This window comes from Euleptes europaea, chromosome 18, assembly GCF_029931775.1.
Source record: "Euleptes europaea isolate rEulEur1 chromosome 18, rEulEur1.hap1, whole genome shotgun sequence".
Classification (NCBI taxonomy): Eukaryota; Metazoa; Chordata; class Lepidosauria; order Squamata; family Sphaerodactylidae; genus Euleptes; species Euleptes europaea.
In genome coordinates this window covers 23,355,075-23,362,115 of record NC_079329.1, presented here as the reverse complement: position 1 = coordinate 23,362,115, position 7,041 = coordinate 23,355,075, and positions in this window count along the sequence as shown.

Here is a 7,041-nt window from a genome sequence, read left to right as displayed (position 1 = left end):
CCAGCTTTACCACCGTTTGTGATTTGCTTCGCCCTGATTTTCTTGGCTGCTAGGCCAAACTGTGCCATTTTTCGGGAAATATAAGGGTCCATATCAGATAACAAATAGATTAATCTGTGGGGCGGTTGTCTTTGTCACTGGGGTCTCTCCATGGATGCACCTTTGAATGAGTATCACTCCCAATGGACTCTGGGTGGTGGAAAGTGCTGTCAAGTCACAGCTGTCTTATGGTGACCCCGTAGGTTTTCAAGGCAAGAGACTTTCAGAGATGGTTTGTCATTGCCTGCCTCCACATGGGCTGAGAGTTCTGAGAGAACTGGGACTGGCCCAAGGTCACCCAGCTGGCTTCATATGGAGGAGCAGGGAATCGAACCCAGTTCTCTAGATTAGAGTCCGCTGCTTTGAACACATGAAGCTGCCTTATACTGAATCAGACCCTTGGTCCATCAGAGTCAGTATTGTCTACTCAGACTGGCAGTGGCTCTCTAGGGGCTCAGGCAGAGGTCTTTCACATCACCTACATGCCTAGTCCCTTTAACTGGAGATGCCGGGGATTGAATTGGGGACCTTCTGCATGCCAATCAGATGCTCTACCACTGAGCCACAGCTTTTAACCACTACACTAGGCTGGCTCTCTCAAAACTCTTAATGGACTCTTAGGAACTAACTATTACCAGCCTCCGCCGCAAAGCCCTTTGGAACCTGGATTTCAATGTATGGTGTGGGGGTGGTGATGCAAGTGGAAGTGGAGGCTCTTTAAGAACCATGCTGTATCAGACTAAAGGCCCATGCAGGGCCCTTGCTAAGTGATGGAGACGGTCCCGGGTTCAGTGACCAGCATCTCTAGTTAAAAGGATTAGGTAAAGGGGTGGTATGAAAGACCAGACCCTGGACAACAACCACCAGTCAGAGTAGACAATACTGGCTTTGATAGTCCTTGAATTTTTGACATTTAGGGATGGGGCCCTGGGTCAGTGGTAGAGTACCTTCTTGGAATGCTGAAGTCTCCAAGGTCAGTCCTTGACATCTCCAGTTGAAAAGATCAGGAAGCAAGTGATGGAAAAGGTCTCCACCTGAGATCCTGGAGAACAGCCTGCCATCCAGAGTAGTCTATATTGACCTTGATAGACCAAGGGTCTGACTCAGTATAAGGCAGCTCCGTGGGTGTCTCTTTCACAGTGGCCAAACAGGTGCTTCAAGGAAACCTGCCAACAGGACACGAAGGTCACAGTCTTTTCCCATGGCTGAACCCCCCCCCCCCAGATATCCAGACAAACAGAGCCTCTGTTGGCCTTCAGGACTATCAATAGACCCTTGTCTATTGCAATGGCAAACCACCTCTTGCCTTGAAAACCCTACTGGGTTGCCATAAATCGGCTGTGACTTGACAGCATTTTATACACACATGATGCCTAATAGCTGTTGAGTAGACATCTAATTATTGGTTTAATCCTTGCAGAAACCATCTAGGACTAGTGAAAAACACCACATCCTATGATAATAAATCCCATGTTCTAATTATGCATTGTGTGAAGAAATGCTTCCTATTGTTGGTCACAGACCTCCTGCCAACCATTTCCATTGCTGGATTCAATGTTATAGTGTTCCATGTTCTAAGACAGAACAGTGTATTTATTGCTTTTCATTCTGGCCACACCATTCATTGTGGGGGTTGCCAACTTCAGGTTGGGAAATTCCTGGAGATTTTGGGGTGATTTTAGCACTGACGGTCAAGAATCTTGATACATCTGGGCAGGCAAAAATGCCAAGAAAGAAGAAGGTAACGCTTTTCCGGAATAGAATGCGTTTTCGCCTAATTGGCTTCGTCAGCCGCTAGAAATGTTTCTAACACTAACAATGTTCCTGGATCTCAGGCTCCCGTTAGGGCTGCATGATTATCTGGATCAAGATTCTTGACCATCCATGCTAAAATTACAGCAACAATGAGACTTTTTACTGATCCACCGACACGGATTTTGACGGTCTATTCTACTTCACTCATATTTTGCAGTGTTTAATATTGAGTTCTCTTGAACCGCTCATAGAGTTTAATTGTGTTCTTGCTCATGTATGTATGTACATTGTCTTGTTCTACATTGCATTGTTTGTCACTTTGTTGTGCAATTGATTTGTATATATTATAACCTTGTGCATGTTTGCAATACGCTGTGAGCCTTTTACTGTATTTTGTGAGCACCTTCTTTACAGTTTTTGGTGAGTCTTTCATTAACCACCTGGAGGTTGGCAACCCTATCCATCAGCCCTTCTTTGAGACCCCCTATTTAGGCTCCTCCAGGCTCACCAGCTGCCACTTGCCTCGCCTTTGAACCAAATGCATTTGCAGTACGCTGAAAATGCTAGAAGTTTACTCGCATCCAAGTGAATAACACAGGCTCAGATTCTGATGGCCTGCCAGAGGGGAGGGTGTTCAACAGCTGAGGAAGTCCAACAGTTCACCTCTCCGAACGCTTTCTCTGGCTCCATTGTCCTTTTCCACATCCAGGCTGCTAGGATTATGAAATTCACATTTCATTCCGAGTTGCAAAGTAAATAGCATTCTCCAGCCGGGTTAGTAAAAACCATCTCCAGGCCTGGGTGATTGAGAAGCTTCTTTTTCTTAACTACTGGGAGAGAGGGGAAAAAAGATTTTAAATAGTTTTTTAGACAGCACATGGGCCCACTGTAATAGACACAAATCATTGCTTGGGATGTTTGCTCCCAGGAATTACTGTGGATCCTCAAAGCCAGGAGTCTCAGACCTTGCTGAGTTCATGGACATAGCTGGAATTTCCAGAGAAGACAATATATACAACCATAAAATAAGTGTCAAGGGAATTTTGCCTAACCATAAAATGGCTGCCGTGGGGTTGAGGCCAATCACAGACCGTGGTAGGGTTGCCAGGTCCCTCTTCACCACCGGTGGGAGCTTTTTGGGGCAGAGATTGAGGAGGGCGGGGTTTGGGGAGGGGAGGGCCTTCAAAGCCATAGAGTCCAATTGCCAAAGTGGCCATTTTCTCCAGGGGAACTGATCTCTGTCCCCTGGAGATCAGTTGTAATAGCAGGAGATCTCCAGCTAATACCTGGAGGTTGGCAACCCTAGACAGTGGGAAGCTTCAAAGTCAAGTGCTCTCCTCTGAGAAAGGCAGCTGTTGCTAGATGGGACCCCCTTCAGACACAAAGGTGCCTAAAGGGTCTTCTGAGGCACCTCATATTTCAGTGAGGTGGAGGAATTCGAGGGCTGTTGTTTTTTTTTACTCGGGAAAGCGATGCTTTGGAGAAAGAGGCAGTGGGCACCAGCAGGTGCTGAAGCAAAATGGCCACCATGTTGAGGATCTCTGCCCTAGTCCTATGTACCACCAAGGACTGGTTTTCCTTGAGTCATTCTAGACTAGGTCACAACCCAAGCAAGCACATACACGCATGGTTGCTAAGCATGGAGACATGGGAGTGGGGGGGACACGTGCCAGTATCACTGGCATGATGTTACTTCTGGGGGAATCCTGAAAGTGATGTCACACCTCTTTAGGAATCACTGGAGACTGAAAATTCCTAGAGAGGAATTCTGGCAGTTTCTAGAGAGGACTGATATCATTTCTGGATTTTTCTGGGAAGTGATGTCATACCAACAGCGTTTTTTACATTTTTAATGGCATCGAAGAATCCACCTTACAAAGCAGCCCTTTTCTCCAGGAGAACTGATATCTGTTGTCTGGAGATCCATTGTAATGGTGGGATATCGCCAGGCCCCTCCTGGAGGTTGGCAACCCTATATGAATGGACCCCTGCACAGATACCATTTCTGCTGGGGGGAATGCTGGAACAGTTCATGAACAGATCTTGCAGCATCGGATATGGCCATCGGTACTCCAAAAAGGTCTGACCAGCACTGGAAATCCCACGTATTAAACAGATAGGGAAGACCATCCTACGGGGGCGGAGAGAAACATAAGCTCCGTACAAATTTTACGCCACGGTCAGCAGGCCTGGGGTGTGTTTATTCCCTGCAGAGAACACTGGAGCAGATAAAGGGCATCTGGGACGTGTTAGCTTGATTCCCTGCTGCAGACACATGGGCTGCATTAGACTGATGCTCTTCCTTCCCCTCCCCCACCCCCCGTGCATTTTTAAATTTTGTGCTAGGGAAGAAAAGCTCTCCAGCCCTCATATCACCAGCCTTTCATATCCCTTCTCGTGGAGCAGAAGGAAACCTCCCTCGGTTTCTGCGTTTCACCCTTCCTCGCTTTCAGCATCCTGCTTGTGCAAATTGTATTAACAAACTATCATGCGGGCCCGGGTTTCAAGGGATCCATTATGAGCCTCAGCATCCCCCTGTAGCATTGCCAGTCCCCAGGTGGGGTCTGGAAATCTCCCAAAATTGCCGACTGATCTCCAGGCTACAGAGATCTGTTCCCCTGGAGAAAATAATAGCTTTAGAGGGTGGACTGTGTGGCATTATATCCTGGTGAGGTCCCTCCCCTCTCCTCCCTTTCCCAAACCCCACCCTCCTCAAGCTTCCCCCCAATATCTCCAGGTATTTCCCAACCCGGAGCTAGCACCTCTATGACACCCTGATTTCTCTCACTCTCTTAGGGTTGCTAACCACCAGGTAGTAGCTGGAGATCTCCCACTATTACAACTGATCTCCAGCTGATAGAGATCAGTTCACCTGGAGAACATGGCCACTTTGGTAATTGGACTCTATGGTACTGACGTCCCTCCCCTCCCAAAACCCCACCCTCCTCAGACTCTGCCCCAAAAATCTCCAGGTATTTTCCAACTCGGAGCTGGCAACCCTACCCTCTCTTTTGCCCTGCCTGCAGCTGTGAAAGCAGCATTGTAATGGGGCATTTGTTTCGTGAGCTGTCTCCAGCAGATCTCTGGCTGTTACTGCACTAGATATTCCCAGCGATGTATTAAGAATTTGGAAATGTTATAAAAAAATACTGTTCGCACTTTGTTTGGCCCCTTTAGCTGTGAAGACGTCTTCCAACCATTTTTTAGCCGTGGCATCCAAAAACCCTTTTAAAGCGATATTTTTATAACATTTCCAAACTCTTGATACATCGCTGGGAATACCTAGTGCGGTAACAGCCTCTGTCTGCACAATCAGCATATACCTTTCCCTGCCAGTTTCCCAGGTGCCTAATAATAACTAAAATTAATTGTATGGAAATGGCAGCCAGCCTTGTTTTATTTTTTTAAAAAACTTTACTTCACCAAACAGACAACATCTGTCCCGCTAACTGTCCCTATGTTACAATGATTTATTCCCAAAGGCAGCCATTAGTCCATTTCAGCTATTGCAAGAGTCTTTTGAGCCAGTCCGAAACCGGCAGTGGTCCATTAGTTTTCGGTTTTGTTCTTGTCGTCCCTACTTTCACTACCAACCAATTTCCATTGAGAGCTTAGGCACATTTTGGGGCAGGGTGTGTGTGTACAAATAAATAAATAAAATTTATTAATGACTTTACCAAGGGATCACCTAAATAATGCCCCCCTCCTGCTCCCCCCCTCCTATATCTAACACTGAACCTTGCTCATCAGGATCAATAGGCCCAGAGACTGGGGGTGTTCTTCTGCAGACAGGGAAATGTGAACCCCCCTCATGTAGGGGTTAAATCGCCCCCAAACAGAGGAACTGTCTGCAATTGCTCAGACTGTTTTCACGCATGCCAAATAATGTACTTTCAGTCCACTTTCAATGTACTTTGCAGCTGGATTTTACTGTGTGAAATGGCAAAATCCACTTGCAAACAATTCTTAACGTGCATTGAAAGTGGATTGAAAGTGCATTGACAGCCCCATCCCACCTTCAGAGAAGTGACGAAGGGGCGGACTTTGGCTGCGGTGGCGGCGGGAGCAGAGAGCCAATCTCTGTCCGTCCTCAGGCCTGACGTAAGAAGAAGGGTGTGCCCAGGGAAGGTGCTTATAGTGCCGGGGTCGAGAATTTCCGCCATCCTTGGGAGCGAGCGCGTTATTATGCATCCGCGGACAAATTCAGTATATGTGAAAGACCATTTATGCAGGGTCAATTTTAATGATCGCTCAAAGCTAGGGTAGCCAACCTCCAGGTAATAGCTTGAGATCTCCTGCTATTACAACTGATCTTCAGCCAATAGAGATCAGTTCACCTGGAGAAAATGGCCGCTTTGGCAATTAGACTCTATAGCGTTGAAGTCCCTCCCCAAACCCTGCCCTCTTCAGGCTCCGTCCCAAAAACCTCCCGCTGGTGATGAAGAGGGACCTGGCAACCCTACTTAAAGCTCTTTTTCTAAATGCGACCTTTAAAATGCTTATTCACGGTCCCGATGCATTCCAGTCCCCCACTCCCCTGCTCCTTCGTTCCTTCCATTAGCAACCTCTGTTTGCATAGCTAACGCACTGCTGTGAATTTTGCATGCTTCCTTGAGGGTAGGGTTGCCAGGTCCCTCTTCGCAATCAGCAGGAGGTTTTTGGGGCAGAGCCTGAAGATGGCGGGGTTTGGGGAGGGGAGGGGCTTGGGGAGGGGAGGGGCTTCAATGCCATAGAGCCCAACGGCCAAAGTGGCCATTTTCTCCAGGCGAGCTGATCTCTATCGGCTGGAGATCAGTTGTAATAGCAGGAGATCTCCAGCTAGTACCTGGAGGCTGGCAACCCTACTTGAGGGGATTCTTCGCGGCGGGGGCGGAGCAAACACAAAAGGTCGAGTTAAAGGGGCTCTTAAGAAATGCCAAGCAGGTATGCGCCGGCTTCGCAGTCACTTTCTGAATGACGGTTCAGCATAAAAAACTCAAAAAAAGCTGCGGGCACTGCAGCCTGGAATGCGCTCCTAATTACCAAGCATAAATGGCCGAAGTGTAATGGAGTCCCCTTTTAGGTGGCTGTGGGGCAGGTGGAGGAGCAAAGGATGCAACTGCCTAAGCAGGGTAGGAGAGCAAGAAAGATGGAACTGCCGCCGCATGCAGGTCTCGAGACCCCTTCTTGCATGTCCAGTAGAGTTGCCAACCGCGAGGTACTAGCTGGAGATGTCCTGCTATTACAACTGATCTCCAACTAATAGAG